The sequence below is a fragment of the Scyliorhinus canicula genome, chromosome 7 (assembly GCF_902713615.1).
Source record: "Scyliorhinus canicula chromosome 7, sScyCan1.1, whole genome shotgun sequence".
Taxonomy (NCBI): domain Eukaryota; kingdom Metazoa; phylum Chordata; class Chondrichthyes; order Carcharhiniformes; family Scyliorhinidae; genus Scyliorhinus; species Scyliorhinus canicula.
Window position 1 is genome coordinate 119,497,762 of NC_052152.1, and position 17,724 is coordinate 119,515,485.

The following is a 17,724-nucleotide window of genomic DNA, read 5'->3' on the forward strand; positions in this document are numbered from 1 at the left end:
CCCATTGGATACTCATCCTAACCTATCGGATACTCACCCAAACTCATTGGATACTCATCCTAACCTATCGGATACTCACCCGAACCCATTGGATACTCATCCTAACCTATCGGATACTCACCCGAACCCATTGGATACTCATCCTAACCCATCAAATACTCATCCTAACCTATCGGATACTCACCCGAACCCATTGGATACTCATCCTAACCCACTGGATACTCATCCTAACCCACCGTATACTCATCCTAACCCACCGTATACTCATCCTAACCCATCGGATACTCATCGTAACCCATCGGATACTCATCCTAACCCACCGGATACTCATCCTAACCTATCGAATTCTCATCCTAACCTATCGGATACTCATCCTAACCCATCGGATACTCATCGCAACCCATCAGATACTCATCCTAACCCACCAGATACTCATCCTAACCTATCGAATACTCATCCTAACCTATCGGATACTCACCCGAACCCATTGGATACTCATCCTAACCTATCGGATACCCACCAAAACTCATTGGATACTCATCCTAACCTATCGGATACTCACCCGAACCCATTGGATACTCATCCTAACCTATCGGATACTCACCCGAACCCATGGGATACTCATCCTAACCCATCAAATACTCATCCTAACCTATCGGATACTCACCCGAACCCATTGGATACTCATCCTAACCCACTGGATACTCATCCTAACCCACCGTATACTCATCCTAACCCACCGTATACTCATCCTAACCCACCGGATACTCATCCTAACCCATCGAATACTCATCCTAACCCATCGGATACTCATCCTAACCCACCGGATACTCATCCTAACCCACCGGATACTCATCCTAACCCACCGGATACTCATCCTAACCCATCGGATACTCATGCTAAACCATCGAATACTCATCCTAACCTATCGGATACTCACCCGAACCCATTGGATACTCACCCGAACCCATTGGATACTCATCCTAACCCACCGGATACTCATCCTTACCCACCGGATACTCATCCTAACCCATCGAATACTCATCCTAACCCATCAAATACTCATCCTAACCCATCGGATACTCACCCAAACTCATTGAATACTCATCCTAACCTATCGGATACTCACCCGAACCCATTGGATACTCATTCTAACCCACCGGATACTCATCCTAACACATCGAATACTCATCCTAACCCATCGGATTCTCATCCTAACCCACCGGATACTCATCCTAACCCACCGGATATTCATCCTAACCCGCCGGATACTCATCCTAACCCATCGAATACTCATCCTAACCCATCGGATACTCATTCTAACCCACCGGATACTCATCCTAACCCATCGAATACTCATCCTAACCTATCGGAAACTCACCCGAACCCATCGGATACTCATCCTGACCCACCGGATACTCATCCTAACCCATCAGAAATTAACTCAAACTCGTCAGATCCACACCCGAGCCCATTGGACACTCACTGAACCAACTAGATACTCATCCTAACCTATCGGATACTCATCCTAACCCGTCGGATACTCATCCTAACACGTCGGATACTCATCCTAACCCATCGGATACTCATCCTAACCCATCGGATACTCATCTTAATCTGTCGGATACTCATCCTAACCCATCGGATATTCATCCTAACCCATTGGATACTCATCCTAACCCATCGGATACTCATCCTAACCCACCGGATACTCATTCTAACCCACCGGACACTCATCCTAACCCATCGAATACTCATCCTAACCCATCGCATTCACATCCTAACCCATCGGATACTCACCCGAACTCATTGGATACTCAGCCTAACCTATCGGATACTCACCCGAACCCATTGGATACTCATCCAAACCTATCGGATACTCACCCGAACCCATTGGATACTCATCCTAACCCACCGGATATTCATCATAACACATTGAATACTCATCCTAACCCATCGGATTCTCATCCTAACCCACCGGATACTCATCCTAACACACCGGATACTCATCCTAACCCACCGGATACTCATCCTAACCAATCGAATACTCATCCTAACCCATCGGATACTCACCCTAACCCACCGGATACTCATCCTAACCCATCGAATACTCATCCTAACCTATCGGATACTCACCCGAACCCATCGGATACTCATCCTGACCCATCGGATACTCATCCTAACCCATCGGATACTCATCCTAACCCACCGGATACTCATCCTAACCCACCGGATACTCATCCTAACCTATCGGATACTCATCCTAACCCACCGGATACTCATCCTAACCCACCGGATACTAATCCTAACCCATCGGATACTCATCCTTACCCACCGGATACTCATCCTAACCCATCGAATACTCATCCTAACCCACCGGATACTGATCCTAACCCATCAAAAACTCATCCTAACCCATCGGATACTCATCATAACCCATCGGATACTCACCCAAACTCATTGGATACTCATCCTAACCTATCGGATACTCACCCGAACCCATTGGATACTCATCCTAACCTATCGGATACCCACCAAAACTCATTGGATACTCATCCTAACCTATCGGATACTCACCCGAACCCATTGGATACTCATCCTAACCTATCGGATACTCACCCGAACCCATGGGATACTCATCCTAACCCATCAACTACTCATCCTAACCTATCGGATACTCACCCGAACCCATTGGATACTCATCCTAACCCACTGGATACTCATCCTAACCCACCGTATACTCATCCTAACCCACCGTATACTCATCCTAACCCATCGGATACTCATCGTAACCCATCGGATACTCATCCTAACCCACCGGATACTCATCCTAACCTATCGAATTCTCATCCTAACCTATCGGATACTCATCCTAACCCATCGGATACTCATCGCAACCCATCAGATACTCATCCTAACCCACCAGATACTCATCCTAACCTATCGAATACTCATCCTAACCTATCGGATACTCACCCGAACCCATTGGATACTCATCCTAACCTATCGGATACCCACCAAAACTCATTGGATACTCATCCTAACCTATCGGATTCTCACCCGAACCCATTGGATACTCATCCTAACCTATCGGATACTCACCCGAACCCATGGGATACTCATCCTAACCCATCAACTACTCATCCTAACCTATCGGATACTCACCCGAACCCATTGGATACTCATCCTAACCCACTGGATACTCATCCTAACCCACCGTATACTCATCCTAACCCACCGTATACTCATCCTAACCCACCGGATACTCATCCTAACCCATCGAATACTCATCCTAACCCATCGGATACTCATCCTAACCCACCGGATACTCATCCTAACCCACCGGATACTCATCCTAACCCACCGGATACTCATCCTAACCCATCGGATACTCATGCTAACCCATCGAATACTCATCCTAACCTATCGGATACTCACCCGAACCCATTGGATACTCACCCGAACCCATTGGATACTCATCCTAACCCACCGGATACTCATCCTTACCCACCGGATACTCATCCTAACCCATCGAATACTCATCCAAACCCATCAAATACTCATCCTAACCCATCGGATACTCACCCAAACTCATTGAATACTCATCCTAACCTATCGGATACTCACCCGAACCCATTGGATACTCATTCTAACCCACCGGATACTCATCCTAACACATCGAATACTCATCCTAACCCATCGGATTCTCATCCTAACCCACCGGATACTCATCCTAACCCACCGGATATTCATCCTAACCCGCCGGATACTCATCCTAACCCATCGAATACTCATCCTAACCCATCGGATACTCATCCTAACCCACCGGATACTCATCCTAACCCATCGAATACTCATCCTAACCTATCGGAAACTCACCCGAACCCATCGGATACTCATCCTGACCCACCGGATACTCATCCTAACCCATCAGAAATTAACTCGAACTCGTCAGATCCACACCCGAGCCCATTGGACACTCACTGAACCAACTAGATACTCATCCTAACCTATCGGATACTCATCCTAACCCGTCGGATACTCATCCTAACCCGTCGGATACTCATCCTAACCCATCGGATACTCATCCTAACCCATCGGATACTCATCCTAATCTGTCGGATACTCATCCTAACCCATCGGATACTCATCCTAACCCATTGGATACTCATCCTAACCCATCCGGATACTCATCCTAACCCACCGGATACTCATCCTAACCCACCGGATACTCATCCTAACCCACCGGATACTAATCCTAACCATCGGATACTCATCCTAACCCATCGATACTCATCCTAAACCCACCGGATACTCATCCTAACCCATCGAATACTCATCCTAACCATCGGATAACTCACCCGAACCATCGGATACACATCCTGACCCATCGGATACTCATCCTAACCCATCGGATACTCATCCTAACCCACGATACTCATGCTAACCCACCGATACTCATCCTAACCAACGGATACTAATCCTAACCCATAGGATACTCATCCTTACCCACCGGATACTCATCCTAACCTATCGATACTCATCCTAACCCACCGGATACTCATCCTAACCCATCGGATACTCATCCTAAACCTATTGGATACTCATCCTAACCCATCGAATACTCATCCTAACCCACCGGATACTCATCCTAACCCATCGAATACTCATCCTAACCCATCGAATTCACAATCCTAACCCATCGGATACTCACCCGAACTCATTGGATACTCATCCTAACCTATCGGATACTCACCCGAACCCATTGGATACTCATCCAAACCTATCGGATACTCACCCGAACCCATTGGATACTCATCCTAACCCACCGGATATTCATCCTAACACATTGAATACTCATCCTAACCCATCGGATTCTCATCCTAACCCACCGGATACTCATCCTAACCCACCGGATATTCATCCTAACCCACCGGATACTCATCCTAACCCATCGAGTACTCATCCTAACCCATCGGATACTCACCCTAACCCACCGGATACTCATCCTAACCCATCGAATACTCATCCTAACCTATCGGATACTCACCCGAACCCATTGGATACTCATCCTGACCCATCGGATACTCATCCTAACCCATCGGATACTCATCCTAACCCACCGGATACTCATCCTAACCCACCGGATACTCATCCTAACCCACCGGATACTCATCCTAACCCATCGGATACTCATCCTAACCCACCGGATACTCATTCTAACCCATCGAATACTCATCCTAACCTATTGGATACTCATCCTAACCCATCAAATATTCATCCTAACCTACCGGATACTGATCCTAACCCATCGGATACTCATCCTAACCGATCGGATACTCATCCTAACACATCGGATACTCACCCAAACTCATTGGATACTCATCCTTAACTATCGGATACTCACCCGAACCCATTGGATACTCATCCTAACCTATCGGATACCCACCCAAACTCATTGGATACTCATCCTAACCTATCGGAAACTCACCCGAACCCATTGGATACTCATCCTAACCTATCGGATACTCACCCGAGCCCATTGGATACTCATCCTAACCCATCAAATACTCATCCTAACCTATTGGATACTCACCCGAACCCATTGGATACTCATCCTAACCCACTGGATACTCATCCTAACCCACCGTATACTCATCCTAACCCACCGTATACTCATCCTAACCCACTGGATACTCATCCTAACCCATCGAATACTCATCCTAAGCTATCGGATACTCATCCTAACCCACCGGATACTCATCCTAACCCACCGGATACTCATCCAAACCCACCAGATACTCATCCTAACCCATCGGATACTCATGCTAACCCATCGAATACTCATCCTAACCTATCGGATACTCACCCGAACCCATTGGATACTCATCCTAACCCACCGGATACTCATCCTAACCTATCGGATACTCATCCTAACCCATCGAATACTCATCCTAACCTATTGGATACTCATCGTAACCCATCGAATACTCATCCTAACCCACCAGATACTCATCCTAACCCATCGAATACTCATCCTAACCCATCGAATACTCATCCTAACCCATCGGATACTCACCCAAACTCATTGAATACTCATCCTAACCTATCGGATACTCACCCGAACCCATAGGATACTCATCCTAACCCACCGGATACTCATCCTAACACATCGAATACTCATCCTAACCCATCGGATTCTCATCCTAACCCACCGGATACTCATCCTAACCCACCGGATATTCATCCTAACCTGCCGGATACTCACCCGAACCCATCGAATACTCATCCTAACCCATCGGATACTCATTCTAACCCACCGGATACTCATCCTAACCCATCGAATACTCATCCTAACCTATCGGAAACTCACCCGAACCCATCGGATACTCATCCTGACCCACCGGATACTCATCCTAACCCACCGGATACTCATCCTAACCCACCGGATACTCATCCTAACCCATCGAATACTCATCCTAACCTATTGGATACTCATCCTAACCCATCGAATACTCATCCTAACCCATCGGATACTGATCCTAACCCATCGAATACTCATCCTAACCCATCGAATACTCATCCTAACCCATCGGACACTCACCCAAACTCATTGGATACTCATCCTAACATATCGGATACTCACCCGAACCCATTGGATACTCATCCTAACTTTATCGGATACTCACCAGAACCCATTGGATACTCATCCTAACCTATCGGATACTCATCCTAACCCATTGGATACTCATCCTAACCCACCAGATACTCATCCTAACCTATCAAATACTCATCCTAACCCACCGGATACTCATCCTACCCCACCGGATACTCATCCTACCCCACCGGATACTCATCCTAACCCCCCGGATACTCATCCTAACCCACCAGATACTCATCCTAACCTATGAGATACTCATCCTAACCAATCGGATACTCATCCTAAACCATCGGATTCTCATCGTAACCCATCAGATACTCATACTAACCCATCGGATACTCATCCTAACCTATCGGATACTCATCCTAACCCATCAGAAATTAACTCGAAGTCGTCAGATCCACACCCGAACCCATTGGACTCTCACTGATCCAACTAGATACTCATCCTAACCTATCGGATACTCATCCTAACCTATCGGATACTCATCCTAACCCACCGGATACTCATCCTAACCTATCGGATACTCATCCTAACCCATCAGAAATTAACTCGAACTCGTCAGATCCACACCCGAACCCATTGGACACTCACTGATCCAACTAGATACTCATCCTAACCTATCGGATACTCATCCTACCCCACCGGATACTCATCCTAACCCCCCGGATACTCATCCTAACCCACCAGATACTCATCCTAACCTACCGGATACTCATCCTAACCCATCGGATACTCATCCTAACCCATCGGATACTCATCGTAACCCATCAGATACTCATCCTAACCCATCGGATACTCATCCTAACCTATCGGATACTCATCCTAACCCATCAGAAATTAACTCGAACTCGTCAGATCCACACCCGAACCCATTGGACACTCACTGAACCAACTAGATACTCATCCTAACCTATCGGATACTCATCCTAACCCGTCGGATACTCATCCTAACCCGTCGGATACTCATCCTAACCCATCGGATACTCATCCTAACCCATCGGATACTCATCCTAATCTGTCGGATACTCATCCTAACCCATCGGATACTCATCCTAATCTGTTGGATACTCATCCTAACCCATCGGATACTCATCCTAACCCATCGGATACTCATCCTAACCCATCGGATACTCATCCTAACCCGTCGGATACTCATCCTAATCCATCGGATACTCATCCTAACCCGTCGGATACTCATCCTAATCTGTCGGATACTCATTCCAATCCGTCGGATACTCATCCTAACCTATCGGATACTCACCCGAACCCATTGGATACTCATCCTAACCCACTGGATACTCATCCTAACCTATCGGATACTCATCTTTACCCACCGGATACTCATCCTAACCCATCGAATACTCATCCTAACCTACTGGATACTCATCCTAACCCATCAAATACTCATCCTAACCCACCGGATACTCATCCTAACCCATCGAATACTTAACCCATCGAATACTCATCCTAACCCATCGAATACCCATCCTAACCCATCAGATACTCACCCGAACTCATTGGATACTCATCCTAACCTATCGGATACTCACCCGAACCCATTGGATACTCACCCTAACCCACCGGACACTCATCCTAACACATCGAATACTCATCCTACCCCATCGGATTCTCATCCTCACCCACCGGATACTCATCCTAACCCATCGGATACTCATCCTAACCCACCGGATACTCATCCTAACCCATCGGATACTCATCCTATCCCACCGGATACTCAGCCTAACCCACCGGATACTCATCCTAACCCACCGGATACTCATCCTAACCCACCAGATACACATCCTAATCTATCGAATTCTCATCCTAACCTATCGGATACTCAAAGAACAAAGGAAATTACAGCACAGGAACAGGCCCTTCGGCCCTCCCAGCCTGCGCCGATCCAGATCCTTTATCTAAACCTGTCTCCTATTTTCCAAGGTCTACTTCCCTCTGTTGCCGCCCGTTCATATACCTGCCTAGATGCCTCTTAAATTATGCTATCGTGCCCGCCTCTACCACCTCCGCTGGTAAAGCATTCCAGGCACCCACCACCCTCTGCGTAAAAAACTTTCCACGCACATCTCCCTTAAACTTTCCCCCTCTCACCTTGAAATCGTGACCCCTTGTAACTGACACCCCCACTCTTGGGAAAACCTTGTTGCTATCCACCCTGTCCATACCTCTCATAATTTTGTAGACCTCAATCAGGTCCCCCCTCAACCTCCGTCTTTCCAACAAAAACAATCCTAATCTACTCAACCTTTCTTCATAGCTAGCACCCTCCATACCAGGCAACATCCTGGTGAACCTCCTCTGCACCCTCTCCAAAGCATCCACATCCTTCTGGTAATGTGGCGACCAGAACTGCATGCAGTATTCCAAATGTGGCCTAACCAAAGTCCTATACAACTGTAACATGACCTGCCAACTCTTGTACTCAATACCCCGTCCGATGAAGGCAAGCATGCTGTATGCCTTCTTGACCACTCTATCAACCTGTGTTGCCACCTTCAGGGTACAATGGACCTGAACTCCCAGATCTCTCTGTGCATCAATTTTCCCCAGGACCCTTCCATTGACCATGTAGTCCGCTCTTGAATTTGATCTTCCAAAATGCATCACCTCACATTTGCCTGGATTGAACTCCATCTGCCATTTCTCTGCCCAACTCTCCAATCTATCTATATTTTGTTGTATTCTCTGACAGTCCTCCTCGCTATCTGCAACTCCACCAATCTTAGTATCATCTGCAAACTTGCTAATCAGACCATTTATACCGTCCTCCAGGTCATTTATGTAGATCACAAACAACAGTGGTCCGAGCACGGATCCCTGTGGAACACCACTAGTCACCCTTCTCCATTTTGAGACACTTCCTTCCACCACGACTCTCTGTCTCCTGTTGCCCAGCCCGTTGCTAATCCTAACCCATCGGATAGTCACCCTAACTCATCCTAACCCATTGGATAGTCACCTGAACCCATGAGATACTCATCCTAACCCATCAGAAATTAACTCGAACTCGTCAGATCCACACCTGAACCCATCGGATACTGACTGAACCAACTAGATACTCATCCGAACCCGTCGGATACTCTCAAACCTATCAGATACTCACCCGAACCCATGAGATACCAACCCGAACCCATTGGACACTCACTCAAATCCATCGGATACTCACCTTAACCCATCTGATACACGACAGTACCCATCAGATATTCACCCTAGCCCATCTGATACCCTATCAGATATTCACCCTAGCCCATCTGATACCCTATCAGATATTCACCCTAGCCCATCTGATACCCTCAGATATTCACACTAGCCCATCTGATACCCTCAGATATTCACCCTAGCCCATCTGATACCCTATCAGATATTCACCCTAGCCCATCTGATACCCTCAGATATTCACCCTAGCCCATCTGATACCCTATCAGATATTCACCCTAGCCCATCTGATACCCTATCAGATATTCACCCTAGCCCATCTGATACCCTATCAGATATTCACCCTAGCCCGTCTGATACCCTCAGATATTCACCCTAGTCCATCTGATACTCTATCAGATATTCACCCTAGCCCATCTGATACCCTCAGATATTCACCCTAGCCCATCAGATACTCAGCTGAAGCCAGTGAATACTCAGCCTAACCCATCAGATACTAACCCAAATCCATCAGATACTAACCCAAATCCATTAGATACTCACCCGAACCCATCAGATACTCACCTGAACCCATCAAATATTCACCCGAATCCATCAGATATTCATCCGAACCCATCAGATACTCAGACACACATCAGAGACCCATCTTAACCCATCAGATACCCACCCCAACCCATCTGATACCCCATCAGATACTCACCCTAACCTATCTGTTACCATACCAGATACTCATCCTAACCCAATAGACACTCGCCCTAACCCATCAGATACCTCCCCAAACCCATCAGATATTCACCCAAACCCACCAGGTATCCACCCTAACCCATCAGATATCCATTTTAACACATCAAATATATTTTCTCATCCTATCAGATTCCCATCTGATGCCCACCATTGCACTGTAGAATGGAATCAATAGGTGACATGGTGGCACAGTGATTAGCACTGCTGCCTCATAGCGCCTGGGACCCGAGCCTTGGGTTGCTGGCTGTGTGGTGTTTGTACGTTCTTCCTGTGTCTGCGTGGTTTTCCTCCGGGTGCTCTGGTTTCCTCCCACAGTCCAAAGATGTGCAGGTTAGGTAGATTTGTCATGATAAATTGCCCTTTAGTGTCCAAAAAGGTTAGGTGGGGTTACTAGTTTACAGGGATAGGGTGGGGGCGTTGGCCTAGGTGGTGTGCTCTTTGAGAGGGTCGATGTAGACTTGATGGGCCGAATGGCCTCCTTCTGCGCTGTAATGATTCTAACCTAACCTGCACATCTTTGGACACTATGGAGTAATTTTAGCATGGTCAATCCACCTAATCTGAACAACCAACACACACCTATAAACCAGCAGATACACATCTCGTACTATTAAATTCCCAGCTCATACCACCCAAATTCCTTTAGATTCACATTCTTTTATCAATTAGCCACACTTATCGGAAACCTAATTTCATATAATCAGATTCACCCTCCAGTAGATCAGATACTGCCAGATTGTCATCGTCAGCCGTCCCTGAATTCAAGGATGATGTCTACTCAAGGCCATGAGTTTCTGCTCTGGGTCTTCATATGACTGAACAGGCCAATTCCTGACCCGCAGATCTTTGGCTACAAGAGGTAGTGGGATCCAGAATGCAGAATTTGCTTCCTTACCTTTCCTTCTCAGCCTCATCATTAGGTCGTTTGGGACACAAAGTGTAACGCAGCTCAATGGACAAGCTGCTGCCATTTTGAATGATTGTTAGCACACTCTTCCCAGTCATTAATGCCAATGCTGCTGTGCTCCATGATCTTTGGAATGTCTTTGTAGTGTTTTCTTTGTCCTTCCGTAGAAGGTTGGCCATTTGAAGCTGGCCATCAAAATGGCACGCTCAGATATGCACCTTAAAGCATCAGATTACCGCCTCACAGCATCAGATATCATCTGATGTGTATCCTTGTTCCCTCAGGTACTCGCCTATTCTGATATCCAGCATCATATCATCCAAGTGCCATCAGATGCTCCTTTAACATTTTAAGACATTGATTCCCACTCAAACTGTCCAAGTGCTCCTATATTGTCAGATATCACCCTCATACCTTGCATTTAAACTATCCAGATATTATCCAAAAGCTTCAAATTCCCTCTCCAATCCAACCAAACACCCCCATCTCCCTCTGCCTTGGCTCATTAGTTGTATTCTGTCCTCCGAGCCAGAATGTGGTGAGTTCAAGTCCCCTTCCATAACTAGAGCGAATAATCCCAGCTGATATTCTAGTACTGAGGGCGTGCTGCAAAGTTAGAGGTGAGATATCAAACTAACAGCCTTTCTACCCTTTCAGGTGGATGCATAACATCCTGTGATATGTTTTGAAGAATATAAAGGCAATGTTCTGACCAGCATTTATCCCTCAACTACCATCACTAAAGCTGTTTGGGGGAAATTACTGTGCATTACTTGGCTGCTGTGTTTCCTGAATTACAGCAGTGACAGAGTGGATTTCATTGGCTGTATCTACCTATCGTTCTGTCACTTTCCTCTATCTCATGCTTTTTTTCCCTATTGCTCTCTCTCACACACAGGAGCATTATCAAAAACAAATTGACACTGAAGCACATAAGGTAGTATAAGATGGTACAAGAGGTAGATTTGACCCGCAGGTCTTTGGGCACAGGGGGTAGTGGGATCCAGAATGCAGAATTTGCTTCCTTACCTTTCTTTCTCGACCTCACAATTAGGACGTTGGGACACAAAGTGTAACGCAGCTCGATGGACAAGTTGTTGCCATTTTGAACGATTGTTAGCACACTCTTCCCAGTCATTAATGTCAATGCTGCTGTGCTCCACGGAGAACTTTGGAATGTCTTTGCAGTGTTTTCTTTGTCCTGCTTTGCCCACAAAGAGGTGGAAAGGTTTAGGGAGATCCTTCCAAAGTTTAGGCCCTAGTCAGTTAGTCACAGTTGCTAATGAGGAAGCACTGAAAACTGGGTTCACAAGAGGCTACACTGGAGGAGCACAGAGATCATGCAGGTATGTGGGCTGGAGAAGGTTGGAAGATAGGGAAGAAGCCATGGCGGGTTTTGTAGATGACGAGAATGTTTAAATTGAGGCATTTTCAGACTGGGTGCCAAAGGAGAACCAGTGTAGGTCAGCAAACACAGCGATGGATTAACGGGACTTGGTTAGGTTATAGCCAGCAGAATATCGGATGAGGATAAATTTAGATGCTGGGGTTGAGCAGTGGCCAGGAGAGCATTGAAATAGTTATGTTTAGAGATGTTTATGGGGATATAGATGAGAGTTTCAGCAGCTGATGACCTGAGGCAGTGTGGAGACGGGAGAGTTTATAGAGATTCCATCAGAAACATGCAGAGGTGAAGTTGTGGTGTCTCAATCCTTCAAGCACCATCTCCATGCAAGAGGTGGAATCTACATTGGACTTCGGTCATCTCAAAACCCACTAAAGCAGAGTGAAAGCCGGTCGTCCTTGATTCCAAAGGGACTGACGATAAAAGAAGGCTGTGGTTGGAAACTCTGCACCGGGTCAAATAGGATGACAAGGTTGCAAGCATTCTGGTTCAATCTACAGCACTGGCCAAGGCGAAGGGTAGAGTCATTGGCTGGGGAGTGGTGTTTGTGGCTGGCAGTGAATTAAAAAATATATATTTTTATTGAATGATTTTTAATGAATACAAAGAACAAAGAAAATTACAGCACAGGAACAGGCCCTTCGGCCCTCCCAGCCTGCGCCGATCCAGATCCTTTATCTAAACCTGTCTCCTATTTTCCAAGGTCTACTTCCCTCTGTTCCCGCCCATTCATATACCTGTCTAGATGCTTCTTAAATGATGCTATCGTGCCCGCCTCTACCACCTCCGCTGGTAAAGCGTTCCAGGCACCCACCACCCTCTGCGTAAAAAACTTTCCACGCACATCTCCCTTAAACTTTCCCCCTCTCACCTTGAAATCATGACCCCTTGTAACTGACACCCCCACTCTTGGGAAAAGCTTGTTGCTATCCACCCTGTCCATACCTCTCATAATTTTGTAGACCTCAATCAGGTCCCCCCTCAACCTCCGTCTTTCCAACTAAGGTTCTATAAAGAACCTTTCTTCTTAGCTAGCACCCTCCATACCAGGCAACATCCTGGTGAACCTCCTCTGCACCCTCTCCAAGGCATCCACATCCTTCTGGTAATGTGGCGACCAGAACTGCACGCAGTATTCCAAATGTGGCCTAACCAAAGTCCAATACAACTGTAACATGACCTGTCAACTCTTGTACTCAATACCCCGTCCGATGAAGGCATGCATGCTGTATGCCTTCTTGACCACTCTATCAACCTGCGTTGCCACCTTCAGGGTACAATGGACCTGAACTCCCAGATCTCTCTGCACATTAATTTTCCCCAAGACCCTTCCATTGACCATATAGTCCGCTCTTGAATTTGATCTTCCAAAATGTACCACCTCGCATTTGCCGGGATTGAACTCCATCTGCCATTTCTCTGCCCAATTCACCAATCTATCTATATTTTGTTGTATTCTCTGACAGTCCTCCTCGCTATCTGCAACTCCACCAATCTTAGTATCATCTGCAAACTTGCTAATCAGACCACCTATACCTTCCTCCAGGTCATTTATGTAGATCACAAACATCAGTGGTCCGAGCACGGATCCCTGTGGAACACCACTAGTCACCCTTCTCTATTTTGAGACACTCCCTTCCACCACTACTCTCTGTCTCCTGTTGCCCAGCCAGTTCTTTATCCATTTAGCTAGTACACCCTGAACCCCATATGACTTCACTTTTTCCATCAACCTGCCATGGGAAACCTTATCAAATGCCTTACTAAAGTCCATGTATATGGCATCTACAGCCCTTCCCTCAGAACAATAAAATAAACCACTTCACAAACAAAACTGACATCCCCCAACAGCTGACAGTGACTAGCTATTTAAGAAGCAGAATGAAAGGCCGCCTTATTTAATAGGACCCCTCAACTGCGCAGCTTAATGTGTACTTAATTTTCTCAAGATGCAAAAACTCCGTAAGATCCCCAGCCATACTGAGACATTGGCTGGAGAAGCTGACCTCCACTACAACTGCAGCCACCTACGAGTGATCAGCGAGGCGAAGGCTAAGACATCCGCCCCAATATCCGTCAGCAGCTCCGGCAGGTCTGACAGCCCAAATATGGGGACTGGGCTCCAATGCCATCTGTAGAATTGTTGACATGGTGCTGAAGAAGGAAACGCAAAATCTCACCAGCTCAGGACGTGCCCAGAACAAATGCATATGATTTGCCAGGCCCCTCCCACAAGGCTCACACTTCCAACCCCCTCAAACAACTGACTCATCCTCGCCCTAGTTAAGTGTGGCCGGTGCACTACCTTCAACTGTATCAGTCCCAATCTCCCACACATCGAAGACACGTTCATCCTATGCAAGGTCTCATACCACACCCCCTTAAACAGTTCCACCCCCAACTCCCCTTCCCACTTGGCCTCAGTCCCCACCAGGGATGCAATCTCCACCAGTATCCTGTAGATTTCTGAGGCCTCTTACATCCCTGCGAGCGACAGAATCTTTTCCAACAGTGAGGCTGGCAGCTCTACCAGAAATGATGGGATGACCTTCCTTGGAAAGTCCCTCACCTGCAGATATCTAAGCTTTTTCGACGGTGAAAGCCCAAACTTGTCTGATGACTCCCCCGGGTAATGAACCGTCCATCCAGAAACAAGTCCCCTATGTCTTCCAACCCCTTGTCTGCCCAGCCTCAAAACCTGGCATCCAGTCTTGCCGGCTCGAAACGTGTTCTTATCACCAATTTTGACATTCTACCTAATTTTAAATGCTGCTGGAATTGCCGCCATATTTACAATGTGGCGACCACCATCAGTTTTGCCAAATATTTCCCTGGAGAGACCAGAAGCGAGGCTGTCGCCAGAGCCTGCAGCCCCTAGCCCCTACATGAACCTGATTCCATGCTCACCCAAACTGCCTTCTGATCACTGCACCAGTCCAACACCTCCGCATTTGTTGCCCAAAAATAAAAAGATGAGGCCGAGCCCTCAGATTGCCGGTCCTCTGCAGGATCATTCGCCGGATCCTCGCAACCTCGCCTGCCAAGGACGAACGGAGGCTGTCCCACCTCTGTCGGCCTGCCTTAACACCCCCAGCCACCAGACTCATAAAGTTTAATTTCCGAAGCCGAGCCCAATCCCGCGTGCCTGCACCCTCACAAACTCTGATCCTTCCCAACAATGCTCGGGAGACACGCCTCCAACCTGAACACCAGGATCTTAGCTCTACATTCAATAAAGAGATTGAATCGACCCGCACTCCACCGGGTCCTTATCCTTCCTAAATGCTGGCATCGTCGTCTCCGGGAGTCACCCCTGAGCCATTGAGTCCACAAATGCCTCTGCTAGCAGTGGTATCAACCGGTCAGCAAACCTTCATTAAACTTTCACTGGGAAGATGTCTGGCCCTGGCACATTGCCTGTCTGCATGCTTCCGATTGCCTTCCGAACTTCCTCCGCTCTTCTCACCCTTCCCGATCTTCCTCATCCAATGTAGGACACTCCAACCCCTCCAAAAAACTACCCCATGCCCGACTCATCCTCTTTTGGTTCCGACCTGTACAACCTCCTATAGAATGCCTCAAACGCCCCATTCACCTCAGGCGTGACCACTAGCCAACCTCCCGTATCCCACACCTGAACAATCTCTCGGGAACTTGCTGCTGCCTCAATTGGCCAGCCAACAAGCAACTAACCTTCTCTCCATATTCATACATCGCCACCCTAGCCCTCTCCAGCTGGTGCACCACCTTATCCTTGGTCAACAGGTTAAACTGCATTTGAAGTTTCTTCATACTAGACAATAGTTCGCGGTAGGGTTCTTCACATATTTCCTGTCCATCTTCAGAATTTCATCCACCTGCCACTGACGCTTCTCCCTATCAGCCCGCACCTTGTATGCAATTATCTTCTCGCAGCACTGCCTCCCACAGCACTGAGGGCAAAATCTCCCCATTTTTGTTAAACCCTACATACACAATAATTGCCCTCGCCACCCTTACACAAAACTCCAGATCTGCTAACAGCCCTACATCTGAACTCCAGGCCAAATGTTGGATCACCAGGTGCGAGGCAGGATCTGAATTAACAATTGCCGATTATTCTGATCACCAAACCCCCAGCGACAGAGACCTCCCCATAATAAAGCTTACTCACCTGTGAGAAAAAGAATCTCTTGAGCCCAGGGTGCAGAACCCGCCACGGATCAATCGCCCCAATCTCTCTTATAAATGCCACCAACACCTTTGCCCCTCCCCTCCCGAAGGGGACATAGACCTGGAGGAGTCCACCTTCAGAACCAAGACCGTATTCCAATCAATCCCCAGGATCAATTGATGGGGTAACTATATCCCGATAGTCGCCACCACCCTTATCATTAACTCTACATCATCCCAATTTGTAGCATATACATGAACCAAAACTACCAATCTTCCCTCCAGCACCCCCGGGACCAGCACATATACGCCCTCCTGATCTGCCACCACCTTCTATATTTGAAATTAGACTCTCTTATTGATCAGGATGGCCACTCCCCGGGCCCTACTATCAAAGCCCGAGTAAAATATCTGTCTTACCCAACCCTTACCGATCCTAACCCAGTCCTTCACCCGCAAGCACCACATTAGCCCTTAAGTTCTTCAAATGAGCATTTCCTCACCCGTTTTACCAGGCCCCGAAGCCACACACATTCCACGTCACCAACCGAATCGGGGTCTCCCAGTGTCCCACCCCCCTTGGATCAACCATCACCCCCATGAGGGATGCTCCCATCCCCCACCATTCACCAACCAACAGCCCCCACCCAAGATGGCACCTGGCCCCACCCATCAGAT

At 47.3% G+C, this 17,724-nt stretch overlaps 1 protein-coding gene across 2 annotated transcripts in view; it reads left to right on the forward strand.

The window, feature by feature from the left end:
* The window catches only part of ptchd1 (patched domain containing 1), a 128,580-nt gene that overhangs the window by 30,828 nt on the left and 80,028 nt on the right, over positions 1-17,724 (forward strand). The window contains exon 1 of one of the 2 annotated variants that reach the window (XM_038802794.1): positions 11,155-12,109. The exons of the other annotated variant lie outside the window; for it this stretch is intronic. The gene's annotated coding sequence lies outside the window, so the exon portion shown is untranslated. Of the gene's footprint in view, positions 1-11,154; positions 12,110-17,724 lie in introns of those variants that run through there. 2 annotated transcript variants of the gene reach the window in all.